Source organism: Eptesicus fuscus, chromosome 3 (assembly GCF_027574615.1).
Source record: "Eptesicus fuscus isolate TK198812 chromosome 3, DD_ASM_mEF_20220401, whole genome shotgun sequence".
NCBI classification, from domain to species: Eukaryota; Metazoa; Chordata; class Mammalia; order Chiroptera; family Vespertilionidae; genus Eptesicus; species Eptesicus fuscus.
In genome coordinates, this window is record NC_072475.1 from 48589824 (window position 1) to 48611131 (window position 21308).

The 21308-nt window shown below is 39.6% G+C and overlaps 1 protein-coding gene and 1 long non-coding RNA gene across 2 annotated transcripts in view; one reads left to right on the forward strand and one right to left on the reverse strand.

The window, feature by feature from the left end:
• The window catches only part of IL1RAP (interleukin 1 receptor accessory protein), a 169138-nt gene that overhangs the window by 75097 nt on the left and 72733 nt on the right, over positions 1-21308 (forward strand). The gene's annotated exons all lie outside the window — the stretch shown is intronic.
• LOC129148569 (uncharacterized) overlaps positions 20614-21308 on the reverse strand; it is a 31477-nt gene continuing 30782 nt past the window's right edge. The window contains exon 3 of the long non-coding RNA XR_008555555.1: positions 20614-20695. This is a non-coding gene — a long non-coding RNA (uncharacterized LOC129148569). The remainder of the gene's footprint in view (positions 20696-21308) is intronic.

Here is a 21308-nt window from a genome sequence, read left to right on the forward strand (position 1 = left end):
CACTAGGAAACCAGGAACCTACCCTCTGTTTCTATAGATTTGGCTATTCTGGACGTTGTTCATAGAAATGGAATCATATTATAGGTGGCTTTTTGCAACTGGCTCACCATAATGTTTTCATTTATCACTTTTAAGGTGCATTCATGTTGTAGCATGTACAATATCTGTACTTCATTGCATTTTATTAATCAGTAATATTCCATTGTTTATCCATTCATCATTGATGGACATTTAGATTGTTTTCACTTTTTGTCTATCATGAATAATGATGCTGTAAACATTTGTGTACAAGTTTCTGTGTGAACATGTTTTTATTTACCTTGGGTATAGACCTATAAGTGGAATTTCTGGGTCATATGGTAACTGTTTAGCATTGTAAAAAACTGCCAAATTGTCTTGCAAAGTGACTGCACCACTTTAAAAGTAGTTTTGAAGTATTGTTTAGCAGATGAGTCAATGGTTAGGTACAATACCACAGCCACTTTCCAGAATGATTTTTAAAGCAAAACATACTGCATCAAAAAAAGAAGTGATCATGGTGAATTCAAAGGTCTTACCAGGACTCAGACCCTTAATCTCTGATTCAGGAGAGGAACATTTGAGCATTTTCTTTTTGTTAGTGTAACAAATTTAAATCTCAGTGACATGGGAGCTCAGAAAAGGTCCTGGGTCAGAAAATGTCCCCAAATAATGAACAATACACGTATAACGTAGCGACAAAAACAAAACAAAACCCTGGACTCAAGTCAAATCTTGGTTCCATGTGATTCACTGTCCTTATCTATAAAATGAAGATGATAATAGTGGCCCTACATACCTCACAGAGTTGTTATGGAAACCAAATGAGATAATAAATTTTGAAGTTTATCTGTAACCAGCAAAACAAGTCAGGAAGCAGATGCTGTGGAATGAGCCTGAAAACTGACACCTCATACTTGGCATGTGGACCAACTGGTTCTCTGTGAGATTAGGATTGAGATTTTTTTTCTTCCAAAGGTGGATGTAAACGCACAAGAATCCACATTTCCAAATGCAATCAAGCCCTTGCCCAGAAGGGTTTTTATTTACTGCAGATGTTTATTTACTTCTCGACTTTCTAAGAATTCAAAGGCAGATTTCATATATTCTTCAAAACCAGTTGCTTGGTAACCCGTCTGTGGTCTCATGATTCTCTGCCACTTACTTTGGCTTTGATTCTCTATATTAATTGAGGTTTGTATTATATTTCAATATAATTGCAAAAGAAAATAGATTCCTTCATTGAGCAGTGATTTATTGAGATATTTTAATGAGCTGGGCTTTGGAATACAATGATGAACAAAAGAGGTCCTGTTTCTATCTTTATGCTACTTACAACTTCTTGTGCTTTTTATGTAAATGTTTTGAGGCCCCAGTGATTCATCATCACCAGTGGATGGAACCATTACTTTATTTCTTTTAAATATGAAGAATAGAGTTTGAATTTAGGCTCTAAAAAGTATAAATGAGAAATAATACAAGGAACATAAAAGATCTTGATACAGTAGGTTCAGCTCTGTTGCTAATATGCTGGGTGACGGTGAGCAAGCTACTTAACCTTTCCAAATCTGTGTTTTCTCATCTTTAAAACTGTTTACTTCTCTCTGATACTAGCCCTGGAAGATTCCTTAATCACAGTTGCAAGTCTGAGGTTCAAGAGCCTCTGAACCAAGTTGCCTTTCTTTTCCTTTGCACTTTATATCAGTTTTGCATGTGGCACTGTCCCCTTCTCTCCATGTTAACTACCACCTTTCCAAGACACATCATCTCACTCTTGGGCTTTTCTGTAATACCTTCATAACTGGCTGTTCCTATTCCACTCTTCTTCCCTCCAATCCATTCTTCACATGGCAACCAGCATTATCTACTTAAAATGGTAAATTAAATTTTGTATCTCCTTTGATAAAAATTCTGGAAGTATTTCCCATTATTCTTAGAATAAAATTTCAATTTCTTGTCATGGCCTATATTGCCCTATGTTCGGGTTTCTACCTATTGCTTTAACCTCTTTGTATTCCTCTTTCTTGATTCTGTCAATTAAGCTCCTTGAGATCCTTTCAGACATTCACATATAGTGTTTTTTGTTTGTTTGTTTGTTTGTTTTATTTTCTAATCTAAGGCCTTCACACATTCTCCTCTCACCTTTGCCCCTCACACCTTTATTCTACAGAACTGGGCTTGAAAACCAGTTCTTCAGGGAATATCGCCCCCATACCTCCAAGCACTCAGGCTCAATATGATCCCTGTTATATGCACTTTTATGTTACCTTGTACTTTTTTTTCATGGTACTATTCCAATAGCAATTTAGTTATTAATTATGTAATTACTTATTTAATTACCTAGTTAACTAGTTGTATAATATGTGCCACCTTCTCTGGAATGAAAACTCCATGGGAATAGACACACCTCTGTATCTTCAGTGCCTAGCAGGAGGCTTTGAATTTATGAATAAATAGAAACAAGAAATGTCTAAAATTTCATTCTTTGCACAAGCTATGAGATTATTTTGCATGGAGAGTTTAGGGAGTTCTGAAGCAAAGACTTTTTATGTCTATGCAGTTATTGATCTGTTTTTTTCAGTAAGCTACCTCATTCCACCCCATAGGAACAAATATCCACCAACCTGTATTTTCTAGGCACTGTGCTGGGAGACCAGGACCCAACCCCTCTCTTTGAGCTCAGAATCTGGCAGGGGATCAAGTAATTATGCAAGGAAAGTGGTTAGTGTCACAGGGAGGTCCAGAGAAACTGCTGTCATAGTTTAGAAGTGAGGGAAATTGTTTTAAACTGAGAGCAGCCTGCTATATCTGGAAGACTAATATCCAAGGTATGTCTTGGAGGATTTGTGCAACTTGACCATGTGGAAATGGGTGGAAAAAGGCATTGCAGAGTGGGTCCAGAAATGAAAGCTTGCTCCCTGCCAGGGGCTACAACTAGACACAAAACCCTATATAAGAGGTTGGAATTATTTGTCTTGATTTTTAATTTGTGCAACCTTTGACCTTTTAAAATTTATTTTTATTAACTCTTATTTGCATGTAGTAAAATTCAGTTTTTGGCAGCTGCAAGCCATGTAGCAACCACTATAGGATGATGAGAAATTACATTAACACCGCCCCCCCTCACCACTCAGATGTCATTCATGCTGCAGCTGTTCAGTCAACCTTTTTTCACCCCAAATCCCTAGCAATTACTAATCTCTTTTCTGTTCCTATAATGCTATCTTTTCCAGAATGTCACACAGATGGAATCATATGGAACTAAGTGCTTCTTTCATTTAGCATAATGCATTTGAGATACAACCATATTGTCAAGTGTATTAAAAGTTTATTCCTAATGCCAAGAAGTTTCCACTATACAGATAAAGCACAGTGTGTTTATTCATTCACCAGTTGAAGTTCATTTTGGTTGCTTCAAGGTTCTGGCATTTATAATTAAGCCTGTACTAAACATCTGTGTATAGGCATTTGTCTGAACATGAATTCTCATTTCTCTTGGGTAAGTACCTAGAACTAAGATGGCTAAGGAATACTGTACTAGGTGTACTGGTTAATAATGCAGATTTTATAATCAAAGAAAACATGTTAATTTCAAGAGAAACATCAGAAGTGCTTTATTCAACGTAATGTCCATCACTAGCTACACATTTCACCCATCTTTAGGTAATTTGTGGATACCGTCCCAATAGAACTTTTCTTGTTTTGAGGCAAACCATTCAGAGACCCAATTTTCCACTTCTTGGTACGGTGTGAAGTGCTGCTCAGAAAGTGTGTGTGCCATCGATCGGAACAAGTGGTAACCTGAAGGAGCAAGGTCTGGTGAATACAGCGGGTGGGTTAATACTTCCCAGGGAAGATCTTTTAATGTGTCTTTAACTGGTTTTGAAGTGATGGTGCATTATCATGAAGCAAAATTACTTTGCCGTGTCTTCTGGAACATTCTGGTCATTTAACGATCAAAGTGTGGTTCAAATTGATTATTTGTTGTCAGTAGCAATCAGTATCAATGGTTTCACCTGTTTTTAGAAGCTCATAATACGCCACACTTTCCTGATCCCACCAAACGCAGAGCATTGTCTTCTTTCTGAAGCGATTTGGCTTTGCAGTTGATTTGGTGGGTGACCTGGATCAACCCATGATTTTGTGCATTTGGGATTCTCAAAATAAATCCACTTTTCATCGCCAGTCACAATTCAATGCCCAAAAGGTTTTCTTTTGTGCTGTTGAAGCAACATTTTACTGATGACTTTTTGGTTTTCCATTTGTCTTTCATTCAGTTGATGTGGCACCCATTTTCCTTCCTTTAAAATCTTTCCCATTGCTTGCAAACAATTGGAAATTGTTTGCTGAGCAATGTCTAATCTTTCTGCAAGTTGTTTTTGAGTTTGACTGCATCTTCATCCAATAATGGTTGTAATTGTTGGCCTTCAAACTTTTTCGGTTGACCTGGACATTCTTTGTCTTTCACATCGAAATCATCACTTTTAAAGCGTTTAAACCAGTGTTCACAAGTATCTTGAGTTGGAGCATGTTCACCATAAGCTTCCCGAAGTATATGATAACTTTTTCTTCAAAATAAAGAAATGAATTAAAACTTCCCACAAATGCTCTTTTTTTGGCATGAAATTCGACATTTTTAAGCATAAAAATATCTATGATGTTAACACCTTCAGCAAATTTGACATATGAAGTTTTGAAGCTTGCTGTCAATACAACAAAATAACATACATATCAAATTGCATACATATCAACATATGTGTAACTCCATCTATTGAAAAAAAGTCACATTATTATCTGGTACAGTTAGTATGTAAGTAAAAGCAGACATGACAAATGGATAAAATATGCCATTCTTAACAGTGTGGAGTTGCAGGTATGTGTGATCCATCAGACATCCTCAGGGCCCAATCACATTTCCCAATCCAGTCTTTACTTCTGCCATAGTTATCATTGCCATGCATCATTTCATTCTTCAAGTACCATCAGTGACTCTCGGTTTCTACCAAGATAAAATATGAATTTCTTACCCTGTAGAACCTTATTCTCCCATTCTCATGCTGTAATAAATCACAACACACCCTGTAAGCCAGCCCCAGCTGATTGATGGACTGAGCACGACTCCCTCAACCTTTCTGCCTTTACTTACAATGTTCCATCGGCCTGGACTCCTTCCCTTGTATCTGTCAGTTCATACTCTATTCATTTTTCAGGCTTAAAATCATATGCCATCTCTTTTGTGAAGGCTTCATTGAAACCCCTCTCCCCCAATATATATATATATATATATATATATATATATATATATATACACATATATATATATATATATACATATATATGTATATATATTGTGTATATACATATATATGTGTATATATATATATATATATATATGTGTATATATATATATATATATATATGTATATATATATATATATATACACACACACACACTTCCCTCACAGAATCGAGTTCCTTTTGCCTCTTATGACATGCTTCTTCTTCTTCTTAGCATTTACTTTATTTTGCTTTGCATTGTGGTTAATTGTTTACCTGTCTGTCCATGCTTTCTAGATAGTGAGATCTTTGAAAGCAGAGTCCATGCCTTCCTTGTATCTTTATTCTTCTGCAATGGAGCCTGTTATAAACAGTTGCATGTAGTAGTTCACACTGAAGGTTTATTGATTGAAGGTCATGACATAACCCACAGTTCACCTTGCTTTGTGACCCAGACAGAAGAGGTGTCTGAGAAGTTGATAGTTGTAACTGGAGGTGACAAGGTGATCTGATGTGTTCTAAACATATGCAGCCTTGTCTCCCTATTGGCTGTGATTATACTCTTCTGTCTAGGATAGGCAAAGGGTGATTTGATTTGGAGTAAGCAACCCAACTCTAATTGTCTACCTTAAATGCCTTCCATTGTTCTGCTTAAGGTGATTTTCTACCAGCATGAAATGTTCTCCTTCCTAGACAGTTGATGGAGGAGCTGAGTCATGCCTGACTATACTTAATAAGACAGAGGCAGCTAATACCCGGGGGGAGCTGCCTTTGAGGACAAGCTGACGTTTCTGACTCCTCTGCTTTTTAAAAGTGGGTATTGTTAGGGAAAGTTGAGCATGAAGAAAGCTTCAGAGTCTCCATTGGAAACAAACTAGATAATGACACTCTCTAATTTAGACAGATGTGATCTGCCCCACTGCCTCTTGGCTGTGACATGTGCCTTCTAATGCTTGGAACTGCTAATCAGGGGTGTTATGCTCCTCATTAAAGAGACTCACTCAGTTTTCTTCCAGTTTCTATTATCTAGTCCCCACCCAAACCACCCACACTCTTTGTCCTGTAGAACTGGCTTGATTTTACAGTTTGACGATTCAGACTAGAAAAATGCTTGTGAAATCAGCATTGGTTATAAACCCATCATAGTATGGGGATGGAAGGGATTAGAGATCATCTGGTTTTATTGTCTTATATTATATATCAAAAAAAATGAATCTAAAAAAAAGGAAGTTACTTAGCCACAGTCAGTTTTAAATGTCAGACTTTGAAATGAGGCAAGTCTGCCTTAGAATCCTTCCCTCCCACTTACTTGCTGTTGTTAAAAGAGAAATTGAGGTGTCTTACAAATTTAAGAGTGTATTTGAGCACAAATTGATTTGAATTGGGAAGCACTAAACTGGAAGTGGTGTGGAGTGCTCCACTGACAGTAATTCAGGGCAACACTTTTATAAACAAGGGGAGCAAAGCAAGGAAATTACTTGATTGGCTATAGCTTAAGTGGTTGCCTAGTTGGCTGTTTGTGATTGGTTTCCTTGGGTTTCCATTTCTTGACCTTGAGGCATTACATACAGGCTTAGGTTTTGGTATGTTTAGGTAGGCTGCTTACTTGTTAGACCTACCTCAGTCTAATGGGCTCCTTGTTCAGTTAGTTTAGCATTGTGTAATCGTGTGGATATTCTTTAACTTATCAATGGCTCCTGCTCCTCATTTCTTAAATGGGAACAATTATAAAACCATATGAAAAAGTTGTTCTGAGAGTTAAAAGAGATAATAAATGTAAAACACTTAATATCTGGCATATGTAAAGAATGCAATAGTGGTGGTGGTAGTATAATAATAATAATGGTGGTTCATATGTGTAAAGTTCCTCCTCCTGTTTTGCTTCCTATATTTTAGAGCTCTGGAGTTCAGAAAAGTGGGCTCCCAGCTTCTGATTTCTCTTCAGCAATCTATATATATAAAATAGAGAAATATGCAAATTAGGCCAGGATGCCTGTAATGGATTACTTCCTGACAGGAGGAGGTTGCGCATGTGCAGGTGAGGCCCTTAGCGGACACAGACAGGGAGAGGGGGGCCAGCCCGCAGCCTCTGTGGCCGATTGCCAGCTCTGAGAGGCAAGGGTGGTCCCACCTGCAGCCTCCTGGGCCCATTGCTAGCCCTGAGAGGCAAGGTACGGCCCACCCACAGCCTCCCTGGTGGATTGCAGGCCCTGAGACACAAGGCTAGCCGCCCACAGACTCTGGGCGGATCTCGGGCCCTGAGAGGCAAGGGCTGGCCAGGGGCCAATTGCAGGCCTGAGTAAAATGTTGAAAGCAAGTCCTTTCAGTATAATTGGGACATTAGAGGCCCATATAATGATCATTTCCTTTTCATTGAAACACATAACTCTGACACACTATTTACAATTAAATAAGTTCCATATATTTTGACATTTTACAACCCTGGAAAGTTACATATAATGATCAGCAAAGTGATAAGATGGAAAGATTTTTTAGGCTTTTAAAGATGTAACTAATTTCTGTCTAGAATACACACCAATTCAAAAAGTGATGGTTTTATTGTACTATAGGACATTAGCCAGATTGTATCTAATTTAGCAGTTTTACTTCAGGCTTTCATCTTTGGCAATCTCCTTTGAACAGCATTATCATCCTGCCAGTCCCTTCACTGAGTTAAACAGAACTTTTGCATCTGCTATTATGTATTTGAATAAGAATTATGTATTTAACACATGCAAAATTTTGTTTTGACACAATAAAACAAAAGATCATCTGATTCTTCCCTGGAACACAGAAAAGCACAAACTTGAATCACTGGTGTGGCTTAGGCTAATTTTCCAAATATTGTTAATAAAATTCATGTAGGGATTTTCACAGAGCCAAGAATTCTCTCTTTCAGGCCTTCATATTCAGCATCTCCAAGGAGGAGGCCTGTTATTCTGTGTTTTGTTTTTTAATACTCACCAGAGGATATTTTTTCACTGCTTTTTAGAGAGAGTGGACCGGAGGGAGAGGGAGAGGGAGAGGGAGAGGGAGAGGGAGAGGGCCCACTCACGGACGAGGGCAGGCCCTCACCAGTAGTCCTGCATCTGCATGAGCTGCAGAGGAAACACCTTTTCTGATCGCTCATTGGCTAAGCTCCCTGTATGCCACTTGCAGTGTTCTTGGTAACTTGCCTAATAAGAATCCAAGCAGGTGATCTAGGGTTTTTCCACCTCACTCCTGGAGGAAAAAATGAAGGTCTGCTGCTGGAGGGGCTAAGAAATGTCATATCCTGCCCTAGCCAGTTTGGCTCAGTGGATAGAGCCTCGGCCTGCTGACTGCAGGGTCCGTGTTCGATTCTGGTCAAGAGCATGAACCTAGGTTGCAGGCTCCTCCCTGGCGGGGCCCAGGTCAGGGCTCATGCAGGAGGCAACCAATTGCAGTGTCCCTCTCACATTGATGTTTCTCTCTGTCTTTCCCTCTCTCTCCCTTGCTCTCTGAATATCAATGGAAAAAATATCCTCAGGTGAGGAAAGAAAGAAAGAAAGAAAGAAAGAAAGAAAGAAAGAAAGAAAGAAAGAAAGAAAGAAAGAAAGAAAGGTCATATCCTATGAAAGAGACATCTTGAAAATGCCTAAAGAAAATTGTCATTTTTTCATGGTGAAGGGACTGGAGTCCGTGTTGATGAAAACACCTTGGCAGCTATGGCGGCCAGCAGTGGCAGCAACAGTGGGGTAATGGGGGTGGCACCTTCCCCTGATCAACTAGATTGCCTCCTGCAGAGGGAGGCCTACTGATGGCTTAGGCCTAAGCTGTCAGTAGGACATCCCCTGAGGGCTCCTGGACTGTAAAAGGGAACAGGGTGGGCTGAGGGACCCTACCCCAGTGCACAAATTTCATGCACCAGGCCTCTAGTAGATATATAAGAGGCAGATGTTCTCAACCTCAAGACTATAGGGAGTCAAGATGATGAATATAAATATAGGTCTAAAAGTCCAACCTCTGATGAACCAGGAGGAAAGAAAACCAAAGCCTGATGTAAGTGTAGTGCAAACTCTCTTTTGTAGTTGGCTTCATAGGCAGAAGTTATATGTTTTATGGAACAAATGATCAAGAATCTGGAAGGTTTCATTCTGCTTCTGCTACTAACCCAGTCTTTCACTCAAGCATTCCTTCAACCTCCTGGTCTCAGAGCCTTATCTGTATAAAGTTTCATGGAACTGGGTGATTTGTTGTAAGGCTCCTTTCTGCATTCACTGCCAGACATTCCCCCAAAGCCCATTTTTCATGCTTTCAGCTTTTGATGCTTGCTTCACCCAATTTTCTCTCAGAATCTTTTGTTTCCTGCTTGTCATTACTAGCCTTCAAGAAAAATATACATGCTTGACACATTATTAAAATTGAATGAGACTGTGCTGGCATATCACAGGCGATGCCTCTCTTAAATGCAGTGGCAGGAGTGTAGCCTGCATCTCTTCCTCTGGCAGGTGATGAAGATCTCAGACACCCTTTCACTCTAGGCAATTTCCTGAGAATTGCTGGGGAGGTTGCTGGCAGGGCTCACAAGACGCTCTTTTGACTCTGTAGTTGTGCATAGAAGATGGCTAAAATTCTGATTTGGGGCAATCACAGAACTCCTAACTGAAAGTTGAAAGCCTCTGATGTACTGTCACTGAACTAGCCTCCATGACCCTCCAATTGGGAAGTGAGATGTGGGAATGCAGGGTATAGAGAACCACTGAGTACCTGGAGGCCATTAAATTCCCTTCATGCTGTTGAAAGGAAAGCAATTTGCTGATAGAGTCAGTTCACGCTTAGCCTGCTTTCTACATTTTAGGACTCAAATCTTAATTTTGGATTTTCTGCCCATGGCTCTGGTAAAATGCAAAAAAACCCCCACCAAAAACCAAACCAAAACAAAAATCCCACACCTCAAAAACAAATTTACACAATAATTCACCTTCCCTGCTATCTTTCTATGTCTTAATTTCCTCAGCTGTAAAAATCAACATAATTGTAGCTAAAATTTATTAAGTTCTTACTATGGTACTGAGCATGTGGTATTTTTTTAAAATATATTTTTATTGATTTTAGAGAGGAAGGGAGGAGAGGAAGATAGAAACATCAGTGATGAGAGAGAATCATTGATCGGCTGTCTCCTGCATGCCCCAACACTGGGGATTGAGCCCACAACCTGGACACATGCCCTTGACCGGACTCGAACCCGGGATCCTTCAGTCCACAGGCTGATGCTCTATCCACTGAGCCAAACCAGCTAGGGCGAGCATGTGGTATTTTTGTGTATGATTTTTTTTTTTTACCACTTTCTACACTTCTATGGGATAGGTACTTTTATTAGCTTCGTATTTGGCTTTATGTACTGTTACAAATGAGAACACTGAAGTCTAAGATCCTTCTTCCCAGGTGCCACACTATGGACAGCATCACCACCTACTTTACTTTCAGTCTCAAGGAAAAGACCCATATCAAATTCTTGGCCTGTAAAATCAGAGGGAGGAAAGAGTAATTGCATGGCTTATTCACATTGAATGCATGCAAAGTTATCTTCTATGTCCCATTATTAATGTTATTCCAATCTTCCTGAATTTGTTTGTTTTTTGCCTATTTCAGCCTCTGCTTTGAAAAGCAATATATATACTATTGCACTATTTCCATTTCCAATATCAACAGGGAATGTTTGTGCAGATATGTATTTAGAACATATATATTTTACTGGGATGGTGTAGTAGACATTTGGATTGAAAAGAAATGATTCTACGCTTGCCACTTATGAGCTCTGAGTCATCCATCATGTTAGCTCTATGGACTTAGTTACCTCCTGTGTAAAATGAGATGGTTGCTCTAAATGTTTTCAAAACTTGCTTGTAGCCTAACACTCTAAAACACTTTGTTTGAGGTGAGTCCCCATGAGTTAAATGTTGTCAACATGTGTTGGGTCATATTCAGTTTTGAAATTGGCCATAACTAGTTTGGAATTAAGAAAGAGATCAATCTATAATAATAAAAGCATAATATGCTAATTAGACTGGACGTCCTTCCAGATGAAGCTGCAGTGGGTGGGGACCGAGGCAGAGGAGGCAGAGGCGGCAGAGGCCAAGCGCCTTGCATGAATCTCGTGCATTGGGCCTCTAGTGTAATAATAATACTGAAAACTACTGAACAGCTTTCTTCTAAACACTTTTAAAGTGTCCTCTTCTTTAATTTTCAAACCAGCCTTCTCTGAGATACAGGAGTATTTAATTCACTTGCACATACTTACATGGTTAAAAAGTGTCAGAATGAAGACTTGAACTTGGATTGTCAGACTCCAGACACTAGCTACTGTGTACTCCTTAGGGAAAGGGATTTTGGGATATAAGGCTTGGTTTGGTCCCTCCCATCTCAATCATATACAGGAGTGAGGCAAAAGTAGGTTTTATACTACATGAAACACAGAGCTTATTCTTGTATTATTATTAATTAATTATTGTATTATTTTATTTGTATTGTATTTTTCTTATTGCCAGTTATTATTTCATATCCTTACCTATGATTTATCTTTTAGGGTATGATGGCTGATAATTTAACCTACTTTTGTCCAATCCTATATTGTTGGCCCATCTCTCAGACCGCCCTTTTATCCTTTCTTAGCTTCATTCCCCTCATCTGTGGAATGGAGCTGTCATACTGGAACCAGAGATTACAACCAGATCTACCCATATCTATGCCAATGTGGGAAATACCTTTATCTTCAACACTGAAAAATCTGTCTCTTGAGTGGAAATTCAAAATGGAGACCAGGTTTTTGTCTACGTGTTTTGTATAGCTCCTAATACTCATAGGATCCTGAATAAATATTATGCATTTATTAATACAGAGAGCAAAGGCTGCTTGACTATTATATGAGAATAGTATGGATCTTTATATATTAACCATGTATTAGAAAAGATTGGTTGGGGAAAAGAAAAAATCCCATAAAAAGCAACTAATAGCTGCGTAGAGTTTCTCCAATGTACTGTGCCCCACTGGACACAAGCCCATTTATTTATTGTCACAACAGTCCTGCAAAGAAAATCACTCCCTTCAGCTGTGCCAGGAAGTTCATTATAGTGATTTTTTAAAAATAAAATAATGAAACCCTGGTACAGAGGCAGCACACCCAGCATCCATTCTGTAGCCTGCTAACCCCCACTGCCACTATGATGAGAGACACAGAGTTTGTTCTGGGCGGCTACTAGATGATGTTATTCCATGTTCTTTCGTATTAGGCACAGCAGTGGGAAGGTGACTGTTGGACCCTTCTTGGACATTAATGCATGATGATTATAGGTCTTTTTGTTGGATATCCAGTAACCCTTTGTGAAATGATTTGATGGGGACCAAGAAAGAGCCTGCAGACCCTCAGAAGCCCATCTCAACCTGGGAACTGTAAAATTCTCTAGAGAACTCATTGTTTTTCTCAACTCCTCTTCCACAAGGGAAGCTTTATAGAAAGTGACACTCATGCCCAATGTGGCTCAGTGGTTGAGTTTCGACCTATGAACCAAGGAGGTCACAGTTCCATTCCCGGTCAGGGCACATGCCCAGGTTGTGGGCTTGATCCTCAGTGTGGGGCATGAAGAAGGCAGCCGATCAATGATTCTCTCTCATTATTGATGTTTCTATCTCTCTCTCCCTCTCCCTTCCTCTCCAAAATCAATATATATATATATATATATATATATATATATATATATATATATATGAAAGTGACATTCATGTTCACAAAGTAAGAGAGGTACTCCACATGGCAGGTATTGAATGAAAACAAAATTGTTCCGAAATCCTAGAATCCTGGTCCTGTAATAATAATTAGACTCTGAAAGACCCCAATTCTAAGTCAGTCTCTGGATAATTTGATTTTATAACTTTATGTATCACTCACTATGATATATGTTCTGAATTCAAACTTCATAGGTATGGTTGTTTTCATATTAGGATTCATTTTTGTTTTTCACCTCTTTCTTTTTATTTTCTTTGTTTTCACATTTGCCTGGTAAAGACTTCCTCTACATTATTTTTATTTATTTTTTAACTAGCCAGGCATATAATTTATAATTTATATAAAATAGCAGTCTTTAGGATGATGTAAAGATACATGCTCTGACGTAAGATGGGAAACTATAAAAATCTTAGAAGAAGCCATAGGCAGCAAAATAGCAGACATTTGTCGTAGCAATATCTTCACCGATACAACTCCTAGGGCAATGGAAACTAAGGAGAAAATAAACAAATGGGACTATATCAAAATAAAAAGCTTCTGCACAGTAAAAGAAACCATCAACAAAACAACAAGAAAGCCCACTGCATGGGAGAACATATTTGCCAATGTTATCTCTGATAAGGGTTTAATCTCCAAAATTTACAGGGAACTCATACTACTTAACAAAAGGAAGATAAACAAACCAATCAAAAAATGGGCAAAGGACCTAAATAGACACTTTTCAAAAGAGGACATTCAGAAAGCCAAGAGACATATGAAAACATGCTCAAAGTCACTAATCATCTGAGAGATGCAAATCAAAACAACAATGAGGTACCATCTCACACCTGTCAGAATGTCTATCATCAACAAATCAACAAATCACAAGTGCTGGAGAGGATGCAGAGAAAAGGGAACCCTCCTTCACTGCTGGTGGGAATGCAGACTGGTGCAGCCACTGTGGAAAACAGTTATGGTGTTTCCTTAAAAAATTAAAAATGGAACTGCCATTTGACCCAGTAATCCCACTTCTAGGATTATATCCCAAGAAAACAGAAACACCAATCAGAAAGGATATATGTACCCCCTATGTTCATAGCAGCAATAATTTACAATAGCTAAGATTTGGAAACAGCCTAAATGCCCATCAGCAGATGAATAGATTAGAAAACTGTGGTATAGGCAATCCTCAGGTTACGTCAGACTTGACATACATCGTTTTGTGATTACATCTCCATCTCCCATTTATTTATAAAAAAAAAAATAGTTCCATCATTTTGACATACGTACATATATGCTTTAGGTTTTTTATTGTTTATTTACCACTAGGGGCCTGGTGCACGAAATTCGTGCACTGGGGAGGGGTCTCTCAGCTCAGCCTGCCAACTCTCACGTACTGGGAGCCCTCAGGGGATGTTCTACTGATGGCTTAGGCCCGCTCCCCATGGGGAGCGGACCTAAGCCGAAGTCTGGCCTCCCTTTGCTGGAGGCAACTGGGCTGATCAGGGGAAGGCGCCAGCCCCATCACCCTGCTGCTGCAGCCACTGCCAGTCACCGCAGCCACCAAGGTATTTTCATCAACACAGACTCCAGTCCCTTCACCATGAAAAAATGACAACTTTCTTTAAGCATTTTCAATATGTGTCTTTCATAGGATATGACATTTCTTTCTTTCTTTTTCTTTTTATCCTCACCTAAGGATATGTTTCCATTGATTTTTCCCCCTTCCCTCTGATCCCAGGATCGGCCCCTGCCCAAGCCTAGAGCCTCTGCCCCAGGCTTTAGGCTTTGGAAGGGGTCCACCCCCCCCCCCCGGCACCTCTGATCACAGGCTCAGCCCCTTCCCAAGCCTAAAGCCTCTGCCCTAGGCTTTAAGCTTGGGAAGGGGGACCCCCGGCACCTCTGATTGCAGGCTCGGCCCCTTCTCAAGCCTAAAGCCTCTGCCCCAGGATTTAGGCTTGGGAAGGGGTTCTCCCTGCCTCCAGCACCTCCAATCACAGGCTCAAACCCTTCCCAAGCCTAAAGCCTCTGCCCCAGGCTTTAGGCTTGGGAAGGGGACTCCCTGCCCCTCTGATCTCAGGCTCGGCCCCTTCCAAAACCTAAAGCCTCCACCCCAGGCTTTAGGCTTGGGAAGGGGGACCACCCTGCCCCTCCAATCGCAGGCTCTTCCCCTTCCCAATCCTAAAGCCTCCACCTGATGGCCAGCTGGGAGTGACTTGGGTGCCGAGGAGGTTCCCAGGACCCAGTTATGTGTGCAAATTAACCACTATCTTTGTTGGGTTAATTTGCATACTCACTCTGATTGGCTGTGGGTGTAGTGGAGGTACGTCAATTTACATGTTTCTCTATTATTAGGTAAGACGAGTAAAGGTCAGGAATTGTTATCTTTCTTTTATTTTTTTTACTCTTTCACTTCATTACTGCTGTGTATGTGCTCCATGTGAGTGACATAGGTGCTTATGTAGGTGGGTTCTGACTTCTGGTGAAAATTGCGTTACCTTGCACCATAGGAACAGATCTCTGATGTAAACTGAAGATCAACTGTACATCTACACAATGGAATACTACACTGCTGTAAAAAAGAAGGAATTCTTACCATTTGCAACAGCATGGATGGAACTGGAGAGCATTATGCTAAGTGAAATAAGCCAGTCAGTGAAAGATAAATACCACATGATCTTATTTATGGAATATAATGAACAACATAAACTGTTGAACAAAAATAGATAGAGGCAAAGAAGCATCAAACAGACTGTCAAACTACAGGGGGAAGACAGGGGAGGGTTGGGGGGGATAAGAGATCAACTGAAGGACTTGTATGCAGGCATATAAGCACAGCCAGTAGACGGAAGACACTGAGGGCGGGGAGGGCAAGTACTAGGGGCTAGGGGAGGCCGAGGAGGAAGTCAATGGGAAAAAAAAGGAGACATATGTACTACTATTTGTAATACCTTAAACAATAAAAAAAAAAATACATGCTCTGAATTGAAGGAGGGAGGAGAACATTATTGGGAATAAAAATTGTTTTAGGAACAAACACTGACAACCCCTGCAGGACTAAAGCAGTAGCTCTGGATTCCCCCTTTCCCAGCCTGTTTTCTGAATTGGATATTTTTTCCATATCTGGCAAATCCTATCAACCACTCAGGGTTGTTTCTTATTTTCTTCAAATTACTCAATCAAGAAAACTCCCTTTTTTGGTGGGAGTAAGGTATGTCTAATGATCTGGTCCATCTGTTGAGTTATTAACTCAGTGTTGTTGAACAGTACAAGCAACATGAGAATGTCTAATTCAGCTTCCTTCACTCACCCCTAACTTCTCTCATTTTGATGGCTTAGTTGGTAACTATCAAATTTCAGCAACATATTCTAAAACTTTGTTTGAGTATCTCTCCTCTGACTATTATTTCCACTTAAATCATACTCTAGGAGATGTAGTTTGTAGATGTTTTTGAAAATTGGAGATTTATTAATAAGACACTGCCAGAAAAATATTAAGATGTTTTAAATACCTTTTCCTACTGAGGAACAAAAAGGAATATATTTTAAAATGTAAATATTAACCAAAAGGACATAGACTCATGGGATGGATAAAATGTCAGAAATAATTCAACAACTCACTTTAACAGATGAAATAGGATATTGTTATCAGTAAGGATGATGATCAGCTTTGGATAAGAAGACTCAAAATCATGGTTTTAAACTAATATTTATCCAATAGGACTATGCATAGAAATCACCTGTGGATTTTGTTAAACTGTAGATTCTGATTCAGAAGGTTTGGGTGGGGCCTAAAAGTCTATAATTCTGACAAGCTCCCAGGGGATGATGATGATGATAATGGTTCTGGGCTACACTTTGAGTAGTAAGGAGATAAAAAAAGGTTTTTCTCATGTAAATCCTAGAGGCAGAAAGTTCAGGGCTGGTAAGGCAGCTCCATTCTTTATTCACTTTCATATTCCACAATCTTTAGGATGTATCCCTCATTCTTATGATCTACAATGCAACTCCCACTGTCATATTCATGTGTGCAGTAGCAAGATGGAAGAAATGAGATGGAGCAGGAGCCTAGAAAACACAGGAACATGCCAGTGTCTCTCAGGGAAGGTTTCTGGAATTGACCACATTATTATTTCAAACAGAGTGGATTGGCTAGAACTTAGCTGACCACCTACAAGTGAGAGGAAAGCTGGGAAAGGTGGCCTTTATTCTGAATGGCCATGTGCCCAACTGCAAATTCCCATAGTCTAGAAAAAGGGGAGTATAGGGACATCGTAAATGGGCTATGTCTAGAAATCTCTACTGTAGACCTGGGGAGAGGAAATAATTTTCCCATAGAAATGGCTATTCACAATTTACTTGTTACTAATATGTGCATAGAACTTTAGTTTCAATGGTACTTTATATCCTAGGCTCATTCTGTTTACACTACTGCTCTGTATTAGTACAAGCTTCACTTTTTGAATGTGGTAATGGAGGTTTATAATAGTTGAGTGAAGTACCCTATCTTTATTAAAACTGCATACTCCAGACTCTCTCCTCTCCCCCAATCTCTCTTTCCCGAACCCTGTTAACAGGTTCTATGTTTTGCTTTGTGCCATTGATTTATCACATTCCAATATGCTCTATACTTTCCTTATTTGGCATTTTGACTATTTATTGTCAGTCTCCCTGTGTTAGAAGGTGAGCTCCATGAGACTTGTGTTTTGCTCACAAATGTGTCCTGAGCACCTACTTTAGTAGTTGACACATAATAGGTCATTCAGTACATACTTTTTAAATGAATTAAGAAAGCCAGGGCATGTCAAAGCCTCTTTGAATTATGTCTGTGATCCCCATCCCTAATGCTTAGTGTCTGGCACTCCAAAATTTTTCCTCAGAAACTTGCCTACACTTAATGTGTTGATTTATTCTTTGTCTTCATGCCACTCATTCAAAATTGCCAACCTAACCAGTTTGCTCACATCTTGGATTCTCTCTGAAGCACAGTGCCAGGCTAACATTTTCTGAGGAGCCCTGTGTACCACAAGAAAAACAAAATTAATCAAAACTACCAGAATGGATATAAAACCTGTGCTTCTATTAGACTTAGTCTTTGCCTTCAGGCTTAGATAGGGCAACTAGAATGAAAGGACAGTTTTTAAAGTGGCATCATTCACATGGGGTTCCAGTGTGGAACACTAAAAGGAACTGGTTCTATTCTCAAACCAATCTAAGGACCACTATCTCCACCCTGAAATAATATAATATAATTAACATAATTAACATAATATAATATAATATAATATAATATAATATAATATAATATAATATAATCCTATATAATAAAAACTAATATGCAAATTGTCCCCACAGGCGGGAGTTCGACCAACTGGGAGTTAGATGTGCGCTGACCATCAGGGGGTGGTATTGGCAGCTGGGGGGAAGGGAGGATCCAGCTGGCAGCCAGCAGCCACTAGGGACCCTACCTGTGCACGAATTTCGTGCACTGGGCCTCTAGTATAATATAATAGTACTAGAGGCCCGGTGAATGAAATTCATGCATGGGGGGGTGTCCCTCAGCCTGACCTGCACCCTCTCCAATCCGGGATCCCTCAGGGGATGTCCTACTGATGGCTTAGGCCTGCTCTCCATGGTTCTCGCTGTCTGAGGGGGTCTGCCTGCTCGACGCTGCAGCGACGGGGAAGCAGGCCCTGCTGTCTGCTTTCTGCGGGGCCCGCTTGCCTGCTTACCGCCAGCGGGACTGAAAGGACTGGGGGACTCCAGCAGCAGGCAAGTGGCGCAGCCTGCCTGCTGCCCCCCAGGACTGGGGACACCAGCAGGGCTGAGGGGACTGGACACTGCCATCTATTGGCTATGGGCACCACCATATTTGTGATGGAGTGATGGTCAATTTGCATATTCCCTCTTTATTAGACAGGATAGTAACTATGCTCCTTACTAAAATCCCATTCTAACCATTGGATCATTCCACCAGATATTTCCATTTACTTAACGTAGGGTCTATCTCTTTCTTTTTTTATAAGATTATTAACTTCTTGGTGGTCAAGGACCCATTCAGATTTATCAGGTAGATACAGCTAATATGTACTGAGCTTCTTTCAAAGGCCAGGTCCTTGAATTCTTACACAACACTATAAAATAGGCATGTTATACATGCAGAACCTGAGTCTGAGAGAGGAAGTATTTTGCCCAGGATGACATGGCAAGTATAGAGCACAGGGCAAATAATTACATATAGAAATTAATTCCACATGAGGTCTTCCAATATTTAAACCTTTTTCTTTTTTCTATATCTGAGCTTCCTGATTTCTTATATCTGCCTCAGCACCCAACACAATGCCTTGCTCACAGCAGGTTCTCAGTAAATATTTAATAAATACAAATATATGAATGGCTTTTCTGTGGGAAACATCTTGATTGGAATGTGTGAACATGGATGTAGGAAAAGCATCCTAGATCTATATTCAGGCAGCTTTTATTTGTGCCACCACTCAGGCAAAAGTAAGTCAATTAATCTCTCTGTCTCTGTTTCCTGGCATGTAATGTGGGAATGGGCATGAAAGCTCAAGAGGGTGTTGTGAGATTAATTAGTTAAAATGTATACCCTGTTATATAAATGCTAATTGCTGTCAGGAGCGTGGGCTGGATTTTCCAGTGACTTGGCTTTGCAAGGCTTTGCACATTTCCATTAGTCCTCTGTGCTATCAAGCCTCCGCCTTAAGAAATCCTTTGGCTAAGGGAAACGATGACGCTGTGGTTCCCCATGTTCAGGGGCCAATTCAGAGAGGACTTCCACTGGGGAGTAGACTGGATAAGAAGGGACATTCTAAACCAAAAAGTAATTCACTGTGCCAATAATTCATTACCCCTTTGCTGTTATTAGAGACAAATGTGTTTGCATAACAGCCTTTCTATAGTCTTTGTTTCTGCTGGTGCCTGCAGAGAATCATATAATTAATTTGGAATTATATGACATTCTAACTTGATGCCATTAATTTTGTATTTATTTGTTTATTGAATAATTTAAAAAGCTCTGACAAAATGCCCTCAGGTGGCTGGCTAGAGAAACTTAAAAACCCACAGAACTAATTTCAAATGGGCAAATACCCTGAAGATGAAGCTCAATAATAATATCATTTTTGCTAACATTTATGAATACTAATACATGTGTTTTTAGTCCCTATAATAAAAGTGTCTGGCTCACTTTATAGATGTATTCATTTGGTCCATGAAACATTCCAAAAAAGGAGATACCTAGAAGGTAATTTCTTTTCTCCTTAAACCATATTACATTTATTTTGGTTGAAAAGATATTAAGCCTATGGCATTGGCTAAAAACCTTGGTTATTGATCAGTATTTAAATTTAAGTTTGCAGTGGCCTTTAACAAATGGCATTTGAAAAAGTGTCTGCTTTTGATGTATGAAATTATGTTATTGAAAGAAAAATTTTGCATTTCTTTATTAGTCAAGATATAGACACTACTACTAGCTGCTATAACAAATATCCCCCAATTCACAGTGGCTTAACACTATAGAGGTTTATTTTTGACTCAATTGCAACCCTTTGAAAGTGAGATGGCATTCCTGGTATCTCTGGTCTGAGAAATGGCAGGGATCCAGGCTCCTTCCATCTTTTGATGCTATCCTTTTCAGAAATTTCTGTCCTTTAAGGTCTCATGTAAAGGAAAGAGAAAGCACCAAAGATTATGCTTGGAGTTAGAGGTGGTATAGCATTTCTTGCCACAATCATTGGCTAGAACTAAATCACATCGCCCCAACCCAATTGCTAAGGATATGTAGTTTTCATATGGGCCAAGAAGGAGAAAACAGGATTAATGAACATTTAGCCAGTCTCTGACACAGTCTGCCCTAGTGATCACCAAAATCCCATTTCATACTTCTTCCCAAATTAATCTGAGTATATAATTGTTGTTGAGATATTGTACTAGCTCTCTCAATTTCCATCTTTAGTTTTACAATCAGCATTCTCCTACTTTACAAAAAAAACACACACAGAATTCATTTATCACTTATCATCTATCTTACCCTTAATTATTGCCCAATGCTATAAAGACCTCTAAGACCAAACAAAGTAACAGTTTGTAATATTAGTGCCAGAAAGTTTCCTTTAATTAAGATGCCATTAACCTCCAGAAAGGCTTCCTCTTCCTAATTTACCAGTGTTCCCTTTAAGAATGAGTCATGTGCACTATTGGACTACGGACTGAAGGGTCCTGGGTTCGATTCCAGTCAAGGGCATATACCTTGGATGCAGGCTCAATTCCA